Genomic DNA, 19724 nt, shown 5'->3' on the forward strand with positions numbered 1-19724 from the left:
ATTCACCATTGTACTTTACTTGTGTGTGTCTTTGTGTATGTATGGGTGTGTGTGTTTAGCTCTGTACAATTTGTTACATCTGCAGGTTCATGTATCCACCAATAGAGTTAAGATACAGAACGGTTTCATCAGCACAAGGATCCTTCATTTTGCTTTTTTATAACACACCTCCCTCCCTTCTCCCCAAACCCACTTCCCGAATTCCTGGTAACCACTAATATGTTCTCTACTTCTAAATTTCAAGAACGTTACATAAATGCCTTCATACAACATGTAACTCTTTGGGATTGGCTTTTCACAAGTAACATAACTGCCCTGAAATTCATCCAAATTGTTGCACATATCAATAATCTCTCCCCTTACATTGCTGAGCAGTATTCCATGGTAGGGAGGTACCACAGTTTGTTTAACCCCTCACTTGTGGAAGGGCATCTAGGATGAATCTCCATTTTGGCTATTGCTTATGGAGCTGCTTTGAACAATTGTTTACAGGTTTATGTGTGAGCAGACTTTTCATTTATCTGGAATAGATGCCCAAGAGTACATTTGCTAGGTCATGTGGAATTTGAGGGTTTAGTTTTTAAAGAAACTCCCAAACTGTTTTCCAGAGTGGCTATACCAATTTTTACATACATTTTATAGCAATGTATGAGTGATACAGTTTCTTCACATCCTCACACCCATGTGGTGTGTTATATTTTAGTCATTCCGATAAATAGTAATATCTCATTGTGGCTTTAATTTGCATTCTCCTAATGGCTAAAGATGTTGAACATCTTCTTGAGTGCATATTTCCCATCTGTATATTCTCTTTAGTGAGACATCTGTTCATGAGTCTTGCCCAGTTTTTAATTGGATTACTTGTTTGTTTTAACTGCTGAGTTTTGAGAGTTCTTTATATATTCTAGATACTAGCTTTTTATCAGATATGTGGTTTACAAATATTTTCTTCCAATTTTTAGCTTATTTTTTCATCATTTTAATAGGGCTTTCCACAGGGCAAAAGTTTTTAATTTAGGTGAGGTACAATTTATCAATTTTTTTTTTTTTTTACTTATGCATCATGCTTTCGGTGTCAAGTCTAAGATTCCAAGGCTTTTGACTAGTCCTAGATCCCAAGACTTTCTCTTCTTTTTTTCTAAAAGTGTTACAGTTTTATGTTTTACATTTAAATGCGTCTTCCATTTTGAATTGATTTTTGCAGAAGATGTGAGATTTAGATCAAGTTTTTCCCTGTGGACATCTCGTGACTCCAGTACTAACTGTTTAAAAGGCCATCTTTTCTTTCATTGTTACTACTTTTGCATCTTTGTCAAAAATCAGTTGTGCTTATTCATGTTTATCTATTGCTATGTTCTTTGTTCTGTTCTCCAGCACAGCGACTGTAGTTGCTAACAAACATGGCCTGATGGCAAATGCTTACCAACTTTCCCTGTTGGAAATAGAATGGGATAGGAAAACATTAAGGGGTCTTGAACGTCATTCTCTGATGGAAAACTCCTAGTAATGTTTTGTTTTGTTTTGCTTTTTAACCACTGCATTAATACACAAGTGTAACTAAAGAATTATAGTTCCTCTGTTCCTTTGAAATAAGCAAGATTAGTGAATTATCAAGAAATTCCATTTCACACTCATATGATCACTTCCTAACACAAGCCCCCTGCTCCCATGTATCCTCTGAGTCCTGTTAGAAGGCAGCTCAATCCTTCAGTGTCTCTTGACACTATGACTTATGATAGATCAGGACATAAAATAATTCCTATTCACTTCTAGTTCTTATTTATTACTATGGTCAGCTATACTGTATAAACTAGATTGGCAGATATATTATACATTGCAGACTGCTTAGCAGTATAACTAAAATGCAATGAGGTAGGCAAGACCAAATTCCCTAACTTGAACAATTTTAAGGAAGTAAATAGCCAGAAAATCAGAGAGTGAATCTAACTTGAGTGAAGCTAGATACAAGATCTCAAACAGTGCAGAAGCCAATCTTTCACTTTGTTTTTCTTTTTCATTGTCTTTACATTATATCTACTGGAAGCAATCTGATGAACCTGGCTTGCTTCCCATGTTCACCCCCTACACTAATCCTAGCTGATAATGCATGGGGTGCAATGATGGGCCAGACTTGGGATGTGTATTGAGATTGTCAGACCCACTAGAACAACATGGGATCAGAGAGAGAAACTCTTTTTTTAAAAAAAGATTTTATTTATTTATTTGACAGAGAGAGACAGAGCACAAGCAGGGAGAGCAGCAGACAGAGGGAGAAGCAGGCTCTCCACTGAGCAAGGAGCCCGATGTGGGATTCGGAGGTCAAAACTAGCTCCCTTGCCCCCCTTGCATCCAGGGGAGTCTCACTCAAGTGTGTGTCTGTGTCTAGTTACTTCTTGAGAACTTACACTCCAGCCATCTTCTACTGGGAGTATTTTAGCTTCAGCTTCCCAGATACTAAGGGGAGGGGGCATCTGCTTGCCTCTGACTGAGAAACATTCCCATACTCTTGCAAACTGTAGAAATGAGGACCTGAAGTCCTCAAGTTATCCTTGACTTTCCTTCCTTTTCCTTGGTGTCAGTCCTGTCTATTTAAAACAATGTACTGGATATTTCCCTTTGGACCTTGACTCTGTGGAATCTTGACATGGGTACCTTAAGTTCATAGGAGGAAACTCTCCAAGCAAAGTTCACAGCCAATGTATCTCCAGTCATATACCACTCTCCCCAAATCTCACCTATACTCAGCATTTGATTTTTTTCTTGGACTTGCATAAATCATGACTTATTTAATTGTAGCAGAAACATTTTTTCTATGGTATTTTTCCTGCACCAGATGGATATGTCTCTATTTCCTCCAGGGTTCCATTTCTATCTCCTTCTGTTATTACCATCTCCCTTCAAGCAGATCTAGCTGAGTTTTTTTTTAAAGTTCAACCTACTTCTTCAATTAAATCCAATTTCTCTTCCACATTTGTAAGCTAAATGTTCGTTAGATCAAAGTATCCTCTTCTTTCTTTTTCTTTTTTTCCCCACAGTTCTTATTTTTCCTGCAAAACAAAACTTAAGTGTTTTTGTTTGGTTGGTTGGTTGGTCACTCAGCTCATATCACTACTTGTGTTCTGGATATTCCCTTCACAAAGCCTGAGCAGTAATTCTCTCTTCACACAGTGGGTAATCAGTGCTAGTTGGTACAATAGACAGGCCCCGAAATCTCAATGACTTACCACAATGAAAGTTCATTGATTGTTCAGATGATAATCAGAGGCTGGGTAAGTGGCCATCATCCACATTGTAGTTGTGCAATTTGGACCACATGGCCTCCGAGTCACCATGGCAGGAGAGAAAAAGATCAAAAGACTTCACGGGATGGTTTTAAGGACCAAGCTTGTAAATGGCTTACATAACTTTCCCTCACATCATATTGGCTAGAAATTAATTACATGGTCTCACTTTAACTTCAGGGGAGTCTGAGATATATGAATGGATACATTTATGAATACATAGGCTATATGACAAACACTAATGATCTCTGCTAATATTCATTCTCAATTCTTCTCATGCTCATGTTTATTCCTTATCTCAGAGCAATACTGATTGGATACTTGCAGTGTGGCTGGTCTGAACTGGGATGTGATTTGAGTACAAAATATATACTGAGTTTCAAAAGCAGTACAAAAAAAAAATCTCAATTTTTATGTTGGTTACATGCTGAAATGGTAACATTTTGGATATATTTCGTTAAGTGAAATATATTACTAAAATTCATTCTGCCTATTACTTTTTGTTTTTACTTAATGTGATCACTAGAAAATTTTAAAATTTTATATGTGGCCAATATTGTATTTTTATTGGATGACACTGCTCTAGCGATGTGCTGTTCCAGACATAGCCTTTTTAAAAATTGTGTTTAATTATGGTTTTGCAGTGATTTCCTTGAGATTTTCTACCTCTAAATCCAAGAGAATGACATGCCTTCTTCTAATAAATATCCCCATCCTTATTTAGTCATCATTGATGATTTCTTCCCTTTCACAATATATAAATCTGCTTTCTGGATTTCTGAAATCTATAACCTGGATAAGGACTTATCCAATTTATTATCCAATAAATATGCAACTCAAAAGCAAACTTTCACCAATGAGTATGTGTTAGCTGTGGACTTGGCATATATGGTCTTTATTATATGGAGGCACATTCCTTCTATACACAGTTTGTTGAGAGTTTTTATCATGAAAAGATATTGAATTTTGCCAAATGCTTTTTCTAAGTCTATTGAGGTCATATTATTTTTGTCTTTCATTCTTATCATTGTAGTGTGTCACATTTATTGACTTATGTATGTTGAACTATCTTTCATCCCTGATAAATCCCACTAAATCATGTTGTATGATTTTTTTTTAAGATTTATTTATTTGAGAGAGAGAGGGAGAGCAAAAGCAGGAGGGGAAGAGGGAGAGGGAGAGAGAATCTCAAACAGACTCCACCAAGGGTGGAGCCTGACCCAGGGCTGGATCTCACGACCCTGAGCTGAAACCAAGAGTCGGATGCCTAACCAACTGAGTCACCCAGACACCCCTCTATGCTTCTTTTAATGTACTGTTGGATTTGGTTTGCTAGTATTCTCTTGAGAAGTATTGCATTTATATTCTTTAGGGGCGTAGACCTGCAGTTTTCTCTTCTTATAACGTTATCATCAGGCTTTGGTATCAGGGTAATACTGGCCTCATAAAATGAATTTGGAAATGTTCTTTCCTCTTCAATTTTTTGAAAGAATTTGAGAAGGATTGGCATTAATTCTCTAAATGTTTGGTAGAATTCGCCAATAAAACTATCTTGTTCTGGGCTTTTCTTTGCTGGCAGATTTTTGGTTACTGGTTGGGATCTCTGCTCTGCTTGGGCACCTCTGCTAGCAAGAATGCAGTCTGCCGAGATCTACACACTCATTGCTGTGAGCCCCACCCCACCTTTTGTCTCTAGCTGATTCTCTCAGTGATCTCCATGATGCAATATCTAAGTGAGCCTCCCAGGAAGCATCCCAGGATGCTGGGGAAGCTGAATGTCTATGTTGGGATCTTCTGGTCCCACTGGAGAAACTGTAGGCCTTGGTAACAGCCTGGAAAAGGGGGGAAAAAAAAAAGAACATTCCTTTTACCCTTCTCATGCAGTTTTTCTGTTTTGGTGGCCCAAGGGGATGCTTCAACCTCAGCCCCAGGTTTGAAATCCTCACAAAGGCATCATGTCTGTGGATATATGTACTAAGTTGTCCTTCCATATGGGGCACCAAAGTTAGGAACCACCGATTTCAACCATCTTGCTGAAATCACTCATTTACCCATAAATCTTTATCTTGGAGGAGATGGGAAAATGAAGAAAGATATAAATATGTAAAGAAGATCATTTTATAAGCACTATTTTTATAAGCACTACAAAGCAAATAGAATTACGTTCTGTAGAATAACTTGCAGTGTGCAGGAATAGGTGGTGTGGGGTGGCTTTGAATCAGATGGTCCAGAAAAGCCTCCCAGAGAAGCTGATATCTGATGTAAGAGTGGAAGGATGTAAAGGACCCAGGCACCTAAGGAGCCAGGGAATGTGCACTCCAAGCTGTGAGAGTAGTGCTATGTATTGAGTAGTGCCCAGGCAGGAAAGTACTTACAGTTTTTGCAAAAGTGAAAATTAGCGGGGAGGCATTTGGTCAGCTAGAGCATTTATCAGCAAACTTTTTCTTTAAAAGACCAGAGAACAAATAATTTAGGTTTTATAGGCTGCATCCCTCATGCAACTATTCAACTCCCTGTTGTAGCATGAGAGCAGCCCTAGGTCTTATATATTCCAATAAAGCTTTAGTTATCAAAGCAGAATATCACCATAGATTGTAGTTTGCTGACCCCTGAACTAGAAGGGTATGGTAGAAAGGGTTGGGGAGGTAGGCAGAAGTCAGAGCCAGTGAAGCCTGGAAGGATGTAGTACATCAACTCTCTCTCTCTCTGTGTGTGTAACAAACCACTTCAACTCTCTGTGTCGTAAGTCAACAGCAACCATTCACTTGCTCATAATTCTAAAATTTTGGCAAGTTCAGTGAGGATGGTTCCTCTCTGTCCCACACACTCTTGACTGGGATGGCTGAGGTGGGCCTGGAGATTCTAAAGAGGTTCACTCTCGTGCCTAGTGGCTAGGCTGAGGTAGACGGAAGAACCAGGGGCTGTCTGGGCTTCTTTCTTTCCCTTCATAGTCTCTCAAACACCAAGACACCCTCCACACACACATGGACTTTCTCTGCAGTAAAGTGTTAAACTTCTTTGGTGGTTGGCTTTACATGGTGCAAAGCCCCCTGAAGCCTAGGTCTGGAACAGGAGCAACATCATTTCTATCATATTTTATTGATCAAAACAAGTCATAAGGATAGTCCAGATTCAAGCATAAGGAAAACAGATGCCACCTGTTGATAAGAGAAGTTGTTGAAAGCCTTATTTGCAGATCAGGTTGATACACGGGAAAAAGTTTAGGTTTTTTGTTTTTCTTTTCTCTCTCTCTCTTTTTCTTGGTTTATTTTTTTAAGTTTTTATTTTAATTCCAGTTAGTTAACGTACAATGTAATATTAGTTTCAGGTGTACAATATAGTGATTCAACAATTCTATATATTACTCAGTGTTCATCACAAGTGTCCTCCTTAATCCCCATCACATATTTCACCCATCTCCCCACCCACTCCCCTTCTAGTAACCATCACCTTTTCTCTATAATGTGTTCTCTATAATTAAGACCCTGTTTCTTGGTCTCTCTCTCTCTCTCTCCTCATTCCCTTTGCTTGTTTGTTTTGTTTATTAAATTCCACATATGAGTGAAATCATATGGTATTTGTCATTCTCTGACTGACTTATTTCACCTAGCATTATACACTCTAGGTCCATCCACGTTGTTGCAAATAGTCAAGATTTCATGTTTTCATGGGTGAGTAATATTCCACTGTTGATATACACCGCATCTTCTTTATACATTCATCTATCAGTGGACACTTGGGTTGCTTCTATAATTTGATTGTTGTAAATAATGCTGCAATAAACACAGGGGTGAATGTATCTAAAAAAACTAGATTATCAACTTTAATTATCTGAACATTGAAATAACAGGTATATCAGAAACTAAAATGTTAGCTGTCATGCTTATAAAACACCTATAAATGGAAACATTTATGGTTGCATATAATATTAGGTCTCTCAATTATCTTCTTAAATAAACTTGGTTATGCAGTCACTCATCTATTTTATATTTTCAATTTTTAATCAGATATTTTTTATGGATATTGTATTATACAATAAGCATTCTATGTGTTTGCTTATTATATGCTTTTGTTGGAGGCATAAGTATCAATTTGACTTTAGTCCACTTTTAACTATGATATGGATACTTATTTATTTATTATCCCCCCTTAAACAAAAACTAATGTCTCAGGGGAAATTTACAGTGAACAATAAAGGGACTTAGTCTCTGTAGTAGGTGTTTTCTAAAATAAAAATAAAAAGCATCAGACATCAAATCATTTGAAGAGTCATTAATGATAATGGAAATTATACAATGGCCTTATTTCTCTGTCATTGAAAATAAGGCAAAGAAATGTGCTCTAAGAGAATGATTTGAGAACAGTCTAAAAGTCAAAAGTAGCCAACCAGCTATGTTCTCTAGGTAGTAGAAGTAATAACACAATTTCTTTCCTGTCATAGTATCAAGAGAATAGAATAAATGTGTTTCAACCGTCACCTAAATGGGGAAATAGGAACAATTTAAAAACATTCTCATTAAGTTTAGCATGATTTCATTGTCCCTCAGCAAAACATATTTCCTATCAGGGAACTCTATTGCACTATTCTCTTGAAACTGGCTTAGGGAGGGAGGCATGAACAGCTTGAATAATTTCCTGCCAGCTATATGCTATTTTCTTACTATAGCTTTTCAGGTTATGCTATAAAAGCAGACTTGGCTTTACCTAAAATTTAGAGTGGAGGTATTATGTTCATGAATTGAACCAGGATCAGCAATGAACAATTTTTAAGAGAAGCTTATTAAACTTTCTTGTATAAGAAAGGATTGTTTTATAATACAAATAAGGGGCATTTGATTTATTTCCTTTGGACTTGGGGCAAGATAGAGAAACTCACGCCATAGGGAGAAGGAACTGATTAGTTTCTACAAAGGATGAGAATGACAAGAGGAGCTGTAAGGGCAGTGTTTGAAGAAGAGTTTGCTATATACATCCCTGTTCCCCAATTCTTACTGAACGTGGGTAACTTGTACATTCCCTCTAAGAGGGTTGCAGGCGAAACCAAGAGAGTTATTTACACTCTCTGATTCACAAACAGCATTTCTCAGTATCCAGGTACAAAATTTGCTATCAGTTCCAACGGGAAGAAGAGAAAAAAAATGATTTAAGAAAGAAGAGTTCCAAGGGAAAGAAGGTAAAAATTTGGGGCATGGACTCATGTAATTTCATGTAACAAACTGACATTCTGACAACTCAAAGGTCATAGCACTCGTTAGCACCAGAGATAATTGTGGGAATTCTGATAACTCCCATCAGAAGGCAGCAGTGCCCAGGATGGCAACGTGAGTTCGGCCAGCAGAGGTACTATACTATTCAAAGAACAGTGCCCTTGCTTAAGCTCCATGCAGCTGATGAGAGAGGAAGAAAATGATACTGGAGCAGCAAGTAGAACTTGCTTGCTTGTTAACATATCCGACAGCATATATATTGACCAGAAATAATTGAACGGTTACTTTAAAGAGTGGTTAAGTGTGTATGAAAGGACAATTGATGGGTTTCTAGTCCTCTAGCATCCATTTCTCTCTTAACTAATAGCTGCATGATTTCCCTTGGGGAATTACATCCCCTGGACACTGTGTGTTGTCTTGTTCCCCTGGTAAATCACGGTGCCCTCCCACAATGAAAACCAAAGGGAACCCCAAGGACTTTGACAGATCATAGTTCTTCCTGCCTAATAGAAGCCAAGGAACAGAAACATGACCAAAGGGATAGCAATTGGCCTTTCTTCCCAGCCACTTTGAAATTTGAGCATAAAGAATTAAACATGGAAGAAATAAAGGCAGTTGATTCCTCCAGTGAAGGCATTAGAGCCCTAATGTCTGATGATTTCTATACTGAGATGCCCTACGCTTACTATTACTAGTTCCTGTTTTTCCCAATGTCCTGCTTTTCTTCCATCCCTGTGAGTTTCTATATATCCACCAATAAATTCACTCTATGCTAGAGATTGAGTTCGTTTCTCCTGTTTGCAATAAAAATATACAAATGGAATATTATAAATTTTTTAAAGTGAAATAATGGTTGTACTTACCATGTGTTTAGAAAATCTGTCCTATTTTGTACAACATAGTTTTATAAAAACCGTATTTTAGATGGATCATTGCTCTATCAAGCCAGCAGTTTCAGTGCAGTGTTTTATGGGTCTGTGACGGCACCTCTTTTGCTCTAGACTGGGTTCCTGGGCCAGTGTGTGGTATTGTGTGTCAAAGACTCTGTCAGTGGGTCAAACATTGTCAGTCTTCAAATAAGGCCATGAAAGCATGAAAGACATATCCATACCAGGAATATGTATCATTTCCAGTTGAGATGAATCACTGCCCATTCCAGGGCTGAAGGAATCTAGTGGGATCAACTTGTCACTAAGTGGTTGACTTGTCACTTTGAGGGATGGTGCCATATCCAAGGGACTGTTATCTGTTGCTGTCATTTATCTGCTGGAGATTCAGTAAAGGCAGTAGCTAAATAAGCTATGATGAATGGGGACCCTGATTCCTTTTCCATCAATAGGTTCTGAGTCTGACAACTGACCCATCAAAAATAGATTATAACTGTCTATTACCCTTAGTTTTCTTATTCCCTATTGTTGATTTCTTTTGACTGTACATATTGAACAAGATTTTTGTCTGCCCATCTATTTTGCCCTAAGTGAAGCCATGTTCTACTCTCCATCTCAATAGCTCTCTAGACAGCCTGGTTGTTGCTTCAGCTTTGCTGCCCATTATGATACTTGTGCACAGCTTGCTTCTGAGTGCTAAGTGTCACCACCTGCCTCTATTAATTTGGGACTGTATTACCCCATTTTAATCAGGGAACCCAGATCTGCTACAGCATCTCCTTCCATCTCCCCTATTTACAGGAGACAGCTACCACTGGGATTCTCCCTGATAGTGGTGTCCCTCTCACCAACACATTCTTGTATTGATAAATGGAGTGTTCCCTGTGCCCACCACAGAATGTAGCTGATTCTCTGGCCTTACACAGTATATCCACCTAGTGTGCCTACTCTCTGAGCCTTATATTTCTTCCTCTATCATTTGCATAAACATTTTGCCTTTTCTTCTTTACCAAATGCAAGCCTTCATTTTCTCCAAGCTTTGGAGAGCCAAGGGAGCAGCAAATGTGCATTGTTTCCCATATTCCTTGTCAGGGTATGAAACTCTGTACCAGAGAGAGTGTTACATTAACACTCTCTTATTGAACTTTGCATTCTGCCTCCCACTCATCCCCATGGTCCAGCACCGTCAGGATCTGGTCCCATACCTATGTTCCTGGATCCTGCTGTTATAGTTGACTGGTTCTGCAGCTTTTTCAGGAAATGGCACTTCTACCCCTCCAGCAGAATACACTGGAATACACCAGCCAGGTTATCTTGTGATAACCCCAGTTATTAGTCTGTCATCCAGGAGAAGAGGTGGATGCAACAGCTCCTATATCCTCAAGCAGGTTGGAGAGGCTTTAACTGGCAGGAGTGGACCATTGCTGCAGACCCATTGGATTCAGATATCTTGGGGTTTCAAGGTTCTGGTACCATCATTTCAGGCATCCCCATCCCAATAATCAGGTTCCAGACCTTTCACACCATGACCCTGACCTTGGCAATGGCAGACTTGCTAAAGATGAGAATTTAACCTTGTCTGAAGCTCTGCTACTCTTATAATTATATCCTCGTCTGATGCTCAGCTTTTTCTGGCCTCCACCTGCGAAATGTGAGATTCTTTTTATATGCTGCCAAATAGGCCTTTTGATTTTCACATTTTGACCTTAAATTGTTGATGAATCACCATCAGCCTTTCAGTGTCTTTGTCCAATGCATCAGTAGTATTCCGATTCCATTGTTTCTATAATTGCTACTTCCCCAAACCCCTCAAACTTATGAGACTTTGCAGCAGCCAACGTGTGACCATCCGCAGCATCTCTTTCCAGTCACCACCAGGGAACATTTAACAATTGTTATTACAGCAGGTCAGACCCCAGAAGTGCTCCACCTACCAGTGTTGCTAGCTGGCCAGGGGTGATCCAACTCTAAATTCCTCTTTTTGAATCTGCTTCCTTAGGACCACCCTTGGCACTAAATATGTGAGGCTGGGTTCCCCATACGTGCACGCCAAGACAAAAAGCTGCACGCAGGACCTCTATGGGGCAGTGCTCACAAGAACAACACGTATTTAAAGGAGGGAGGGGAGAATAATTGAGAGAGGATGAAGTTGAATGTAATGCATTTGCAAAATGGCCCCAGTAGTCTAGCTAGGATGACTCCAGAGGGGTTGCATGAGCTAGGATGACCTTTCAGGCTGTCCAAAATTGAGGCCAGGGGTGGGTCTCTGTACCCGCTCTCCCCATATTAACAGGTTCTGGTTGTGGGCTGCCCCTGGAGCAGGGTTATAATGTTTGTGAACCAGTTTTTCATGCCAACACTCCCCACAGCGAGTGACTCCATCCTGATTTGGGAGCCAACACTCCATCTATTACATTTGTACACATCACACTAGGGGAGAGCTATGGCTTTGAGGCTTGCCAAAAAACAACAACGACAAAAAAGAAAACCTCGATTTGTATCTTAACCTTACCAGTGACAAGACAAATGATTGGTCAAGATATTTAACTTTCTTAATCTTGGTTGTTTCTCTTGTGGAAAAAAATCTACTTATTTTCAACATTATCATGGTTATTCCCACTTAACCATTCTTTCAGATGTATTGTAGATTTACCTTGATAAAATCCAACTAGTATCAAAATTCCATTAGTATTTTAAGTGAAATAAAATAAATATATGGATTATTTTGGAAAATAAATGTTTTCTCTTCTGGATTACTGAATTTCTTTCTTTTCTTTATTCTCTCTCTGTGTCTCTCCCTCGCTCTGTCTCTCTCTCTCTCTCTCTCTCTTCCCCCCCATGGGAGTTCTCACTCTTGCTCTCTCCATCTTTCAAATGGTATCTTATTTCCAACTGCTAAAACTAAGTACCATAAACTGTGTGGCTTATAAATGACAGCATTTTATTTCTCACAGTTCTAGAAGCTGGACATCTGAAGTCAGGGTGCCAGAGTGTAGAGTTCTGGTGAGCACCCTCTTTTGCACGGGGGGTTAAGATTTCAACATGTGAATTTGGGGTGGAATACAAACATTCAGTCCATTGCCGAGAGCCTTCAGTTAAGTTTTGGTGTTGTGAATAGGCATTTCTAAAGATTTCTTTTAACTGTTGTAGCAGTATGTATCCTCTTTTAAATTTTAATTTTTAATTTGTTAACATAGTAAATTGTTATTTTTTGATGGGATGAGAAAATTGTTCACATTTTCTAGGAAGAGATTTTCATTTATTTCATTTATAATGATACTTTGTCTTTTCAAATTATCAGCACTGATTGCAAGATAATAATTTCTTACATTTAAAAACTTCATCTAAAAAAAAAACACCTCATCTATACTGACATTTAAAGTCTTCTAAATTCTAATTATATTTCATTTTGACTTTTTCTTTTACTCACTAGTCTAAAGTTTTTTAAAAGATTGTTGGATTTATTTCAAAAACAACCTTCTTCATTTATTTATAAATTCAGTTGTTTTTCTATTTTCAAATTCTATTATTTCTAATTTCTTATTATTTCTTAGGATTTCCTTAATTTTCTTTCCTATTTATAAGTTAAATTTTCATTAACTTACATTGATTTTCTTCTTGTTTAATAATAAAAGCACTAACTGTTCTTAGAATTTAGCTTAGTTTCCTTTGATACATAGTACTGTCATTTTTATTATTTATTTATCAAGAAGACCATTCGCTCAAATGGTTAATTTCCAAATGGCTAAGGCTTCTTAAATGTTTGAACTTTTATATTAATTTGAACTTCACATTTTGCTAGGTTTACAAAATTTCTAAATTTTTAAAATATGTCGAGGTTTCTTATGATAATAGAGTATGACCTATTTTAAAAATAAACATCTATTAAATAAAATATATAAATTTTGTTATCAAATTCCTCTTAATCCATTTTTCTCTCATCCATCAAAACTTTGGACTTTCACAGTTTCCATTATCTGTTTTATAATGCCTTATTTATCACACACACACAAAATGATGACTATTGATTTTCTATTGAGGTTTGTCTCTTATCTTTATAGAATGTCATCCCTTTGTCCTACTAAGCATCTTCTTAATCTTGTCAACCACTGTCCACATGTTTTTTATTTGTGGTTGGTAGATATTCATTACCTATTCTTTTAACAACTCTGCTGTGTTACAATTTTTAAGTATTCTTTATCACAAAGAGCAAGAGATTTATTGCTTTGTTTTGTATTTAATACAAATTAATATTTTTTAACTGAGGACTTAACCCATATTTATGATAACTGATGTTTATTATTACTACTACAAACTTTTTCTTTCTTTCCAGGTTTTTTTAATATCTGTATTTCCTAATACTCCCTTTTATATAGCAATTTTCTAATATCATCCCACATATGGCAAAAGGCATCACTTTACTTAATCTACCACTTTTTACAGATATTTTTGAGTATTACCATATTATTCTCTAAGTAATATATACATTTAGATTTTTCGGTTAGACTTTGTGATGAAGAGGAAAAGTGACACACAGACTTACTGATTCCTTCCAGTGAAAATACAAACATTTCTGCATGTTTTTAATTCCTTCTACTTTACCACCTCACATCCAGAAGTTTTGCTGAGACCTCAAAGACAGTTATGAAGGTTAAACATTAAAAAAAATTGGAGCATGACATTTACATCGAAGGCGTCGAAGATTTATATATATCATGGTGGATAGTTTCCAGCAGATAGCAGTAATGGGTCTTGTGCTAGAAAAATCTGTCTATTATTTCAAATTCTTAAAGTATAAAAGTAAAATGTTCTTATGCAAGAATGTCTTTTTCTAATTCACAAGAAAACACCACATGGACTATTCATGACTCGGTTTAATAAAATGTGAGATATGTTTATTATAACTTTAAGTAAGTCTTCTCTTTCAAGCATTACTGCTAATATTTTTCTAAAATTTCGTATCTTCATTAAAAACAATATGAAGAAAAGGTGGAAGAAATTTTGCTCCCAACAAAGATAGAGAACAGGAGCCAAGTTATCTTTCTGTCTTAAACAACTAGAAAGCCAAACAAAATAACAGTAGTTTCCAGAACTACTTTCAGACAAGTAGGTTTTGAGTGACAAGCAGCTCTTGTTAGTGATCCCTGGGGAGGGGAAGCAAACATGGGGAGCACTCTGATAGCCCCAGATCACTGCCTGGAGCGTCTATACACTGAGAGGCATGAGGGGAAAACCACAGCAGAGCCTGGGGGTCTCTCTAATTTGAGCAAACCAACCTGAGAGTTGGGTGAGCCCAGGGCAGCTGGGATTTGTCCACAGGTTAGCAGGTAGAAGCAGCTATGGGGACAGAAGGGGGCTGCCCAGAGAGCTCTGGAGACCTGCAGAGGGTCTCCTTAGTTTTCAGCACGCTATTTGACTGACTCGTGCAGGTCAGGAAATTGAGACCCCAAGGTAAGAACCACCAGATGTACAAAAGCTGACCAAATTCACCCCCAGCAGATCTGCATCACAAGACAAGATAAAGGAAGTACTTAGGGCAGAAGGATAATGATACCCATGCTCAGATCTTGGTTTCTGAATACCATTCTAGAAATGGCTGATTCTAGGACTGGGACACAAAGTGCAAGATGAACCTTGAACATCTTGTAGTACCAGAAAGTGAGGAAGTACTCAAAACACAAGAGGATGGAGGCATCTCCTAGGGACACCCGAGCCAAGAACTAATCTGACAGAACTTCCAATCGTCAGATTAGGAACGATTTGTGCAACAAAGTAATGCAGTACTGGGTTACAAGCCAAAGTATAAAATAAATATACCTAAGTCCACACAGATACAAATCAATAATTGAGTAAATAAATAAATGGGAGGGGGAAACAGAGGCAAAACTCCCTTGAAGGAGAGTTATAAATAACATAAAATGTTATGTAATGTTAGGGTTATGGTAAGAGTTTTCACATACTATGTGAGAAAATTTGGGTCACTCAGTACCCCATGCATTGTGTAGGCCATGCCCTAGGCCCATAGAAAGTTGAGTGGTGTATAGATTTGCCAAGCTCCTTAGTCACCTAAGTAAGCTTAGTAAAGCCAGGAAGAAAAGAGATTATTGTCGTTTCAGTCCCTGGGCAGCACCACTGGGGAGAATGACAGTGCTCCTGAACCAGCCTGACTCAAGGTATTAAAAAACAGAGAGAATAGCAGTGTTATAGAGTACTATACCTTATTCTATAGGTTTACTTTCCTCAATTAAACTTGAGTGTTTTGAGGTGGTTCTTTTATGCATGAACAACTTCCTGGAGACAGCTCAGCAAGGCTCCATTCTAGTTGCCTTGAAAGGTGGCTGAGGGAGTAACACCACGCTAACAGTCAATAATCATGCAAAATCTTTCCTGTGAAGGGAAAAATAATTGGGAGTATATAAAACCACTGTCAAAAATTTCTGACCATCTAGCATTAAAAGGAGGCTCTGGGGAGCTATTGTTTCGAGAAACTATTGCCGAGGATAGCCTCCATTGCCCTGAGGAGATAACACTGGACATGGAAGCAGTTGCTAGGCATTACTACAAGTGTCCAGCAATGAGAAACTGCCCAGAGGCACTTGGCACCCAACCTGACGCCCTCCCAAAGCACATACTGTGTCTCAGTGTGTTGCCTTTTCAGCACCCTTCCATAGCACCTCAAAGACATGTCAAACTCAGCGTGCCCTAAACCAAAATCATAGCCTACCCCTAAACCAGCCACCCCGCCCCAAACTGGCTGTATTCTAGTATTCTCTACCTTAATGATTGGCAATATAAGCCAACAGTTCTCATAGTTTCATCATCTACATCTCCCAAACTCAGTCTACTTCCACGTCCAATTACTTTATGTCCTCGGTAACTCCTAATCTTGTCTACTTGCTATATCTTCACTACTCTACCCAAATAAATGGCCATCGGTTATCTCCTGGACTAAAGCTATATTTTCCCCTAATGGGCTTTCTTTTGCATCCCAAACTCTGCACTATAGTCAAGGATTAGAAAATGCAAAATGATCATATCGCACCCTTCTTAAAGCCTGTCAATGTGTTCCCATTTCTCTTGGAATAAAAACAAAAATATTTAAATTCTCACACAAGGCTTTTCATGTTCCAGACTTTGCTTATTATTTCAGATGGGCCAAAACAACTCAACATCACTAATACCCCCTTCCAAAAACTTTCCTGTGTTGAACAAGAGAATCCAGGAACTATATTTCCAAGAGCACTTTTGCATGTTTAGAGTTTTGGGATGACAGGCACTCATATAAAATTCTGAAGGCAGAAATCCATTGTTCTCCTGTTGTGGCAGCAGAAAGCATGAGCAGCTGTGAGAGTTTCAGCAGCTTCTTCTTGAAAACTACATGCGTCGCTGAAATCCTTGACATCAGATATATTTCTTTCCCTGCTCTTCAGTGGTGCTTTCTTCAGGAGCAGCTTTCCTGAACTTCTACAGTCTTACTGCTTCAGCCCTTCCAATGGTTGCATACATCCCTATATTTCAGACCCACAAATACAGAGTGTTTTCTGTTTCCTTAACCAAACCCTGACTGTGCCCGGTTTTCATCCTGGAACTGGGCACAAAACTTAAAGATGAAACTCTAAATTTGGTTTGCAGGTCTGATTCAATTTAAGGCAGTAATGACCTCATTGCCAATGGATATGGGTGTCTTTGTTTGGTTCCCCCAAAAGGGGACCCTGAAACAGAAATTTAAATGCAAATGGTTGGGCGCCTGGGTGGCTCAGTCGGTTAAGCATCAGCCTTCGGCTCAGGTCATGATCCCAGGGTCCTGGGATGGAGCTCCGTATCAGGATCCCTGCTTAGCAGGGAGCCTGCTTCTCCCTCTGCCCCTCTCCACTCTCTCTCTCTCTCAAAGATAAATAAAATCTTTAAACAAAATAAAAAAATAAATGCAAATGGTTAATCTGAGAGGTGATGTCAGGGAACACTGTTTAAAAATTGGAAAATGAGGGGCGCCTGGGTGGCTCAGTTGGTTAAGCGACTGCCTTCGGCTCAGGTCATGATCCTGGAGTCCTGGGATCGAGTCCTGCATTGGGCTCCCTGCTCAGCAGGGAGTCTGCTTCTCCCTCTGACCCTCCCCCCTCTCATGCTCTCTCTCTATCTCATTCTCTCTCTCAAATAAATAAAATCTTTAAAAAAAAAATTGGAAAATGAGAAAGCAAGGAAAAGAAAAAATCTCTTATCAAGGCATCACTGCTGTGAACAACTGGCATTCAACAGTGCTAGACAACAGTAGTACATGACTCTCACCCCAACTGAAAGGGTAGCCTGGACCTTTCTCCACTAACTGCCTATCCATTTATGGCCAGAGAATACTTCCAGGGGCATGGATTCCCCAGTCCATTTAGCTTGCCCTGTGTCAGGAAGAGAAACAGAGAAGTCCTCAAGTAGAGAGCCACAGTACTGACAGTAAACAATCTATAGCACATAGAAGAGAATGCAGGGGAATGCATAGAGATAAGGTGTCTGCTCCAAGGAGACATAGGCAAGTGGGCACAAAGCTGCTTCTATTATAACCTGTAGTTCCTACATAAGACAAAGCTTTAGAAGACAAAGTACCTGCTGCAATGGATGTGACTTCATGTAAGTGCACTGGAGAACTGAGAAAGAAACAAACTCACCATTTTATATTCTCCATCCAAGTAACAGAACAGAGTACGCCAGAGATGATATGACTTCCTGGAAAGAATTCCTTGTATCTTGAATCTACAAAGTGAGATTTCTGAAAACCAAAGTCGGATCTTATGGGTGGTTGAATTACAAGACAAACTGAATTACAGCTTTGGTAGGGCTCTGATGTTAAAGTTAAGGCATTGATGGAAAAGGAATGCAACATTAATAATTGAAATGGGCATATTTCAATGAATCTAATTATAGTGACCTACCCCAGATTTTTCTGAGTGCCCCCTTAAGAACCAATGCAGCCTGTCCCTCCCTCCCCTGTGTGAAATTATCAGCCTCCACTTGCCCGAAGACCATATAATTACCATGTCTGACTGATCACCTTGGAAGGTTATGCTGAATCATTACCGCCTCTTATTGTTTCCAGATTGATAAATATTCTTTTGAGGGAGGAGGCTAGAGCTTCTGTCCACTAAATGCCCATTCATTTTTGGTCAAAGGCTGCTTCCAGGGGCATAAAAAGAGGTTTGGGAAAATACACAGAACATAAAATTTACCACTGTAACTATTTTTCAGTGTTCATATCTGTGACATTATGGACATTCACATTGTTGTGTAACCATTATCACCTTCCTTCCACCTTCAGAGATTTTTAGATTTCTTCAGCTGGAACTCTGTACCCATTCAACACTAACTCCCCTTTCCTCCTTCCACCAGCCTCTAGCAACCATCATAACTTCTGTCTCAATGAATTTGACTGTTCTCGGTACCCCATTAAGTGAAATCATACACTATCTGTCCTTTTGCGACTGGCTTCTTTCACTTTGCATGTCTTCACGGTTCATCCATGTTGTTGCACGTGTCAGAATGTCCTACCTTTGTAAGGCTGCATAGTATTCACTGTGTATATATTCCACATTTTGTTTATCTGTCCATCCATCGATGGGCATTTAGGAGATTTTTGTCTTTCGGCTATTGCGAATAATGCTGCTATGTACATTGTTATGCAAAGAACTATTCACGCCCCTGCCTTCAATTCTTTTGCATCCCAGTGAGCTTTTCACAACTGCTTGTTTCAGTGCTTTAAGCTTCAGTCTTTGGTAGAAGTTTTCCCTGACATTTGGTGTTCACACCTTTGAGAGTTATTTCCCCCATTCCTCCGTGTTATGTATGCCCCTCTGTACCTTGAATACATAGAGTGGTTTCTGTTTTCCTGGCTGATACAGCCACCTTTCATGTTTTGTGCTCTCTGCCACTCATTCTCTGTGCTACAGTGATACTGACCTTCTTTACGTCCATTTTACCTACCGTGCTCCCTTCTACCTCAGGGCCTTAGAACCTGCTCCTCTGGGTGCTTGGGTTACTTTTGATATACCCATCCCCCCATAATTAACTCCTCATCTTTCAATCTCAACTCAATGCCACTTCCTCAGGGGAGCATTTCCCTTCTCAGATAATTTTGAGTACCATGTCCTCCTCCCTTAGAAGACTTAATTTGGGGGGCGCCTGGGTGGCTCAGTTGGTTAAGCGACTGCCTTCGGCTCAGGTCATGATCCTGGAGTCCCGGGATCGAGTCCCGCATCGGGCTCCCTGCTCGGCAGGGAGTCTGCTTCTCCCTCTGACCCTCCTCCCTCTCATGCTCTCTGTCTCTCATTCTCTCTGTCTCAAATAAATAAATAAAATCTTTAAAA

The sequence above is a fragment of the Leptonychotes weddellii genome, chromosome 3 (assembly GCF_054177405.1).
Source record: "Leptonychotes weddellii isolate Sample4059 chromosome 3, ASM5417740v2, whole genome shotgun sequence".
NCBI lineage: Eukaryota > Metazoa > Chordata > Mammalia > Carnivora > Phocidae > Leptonychotes > Leptonychotes weddellii.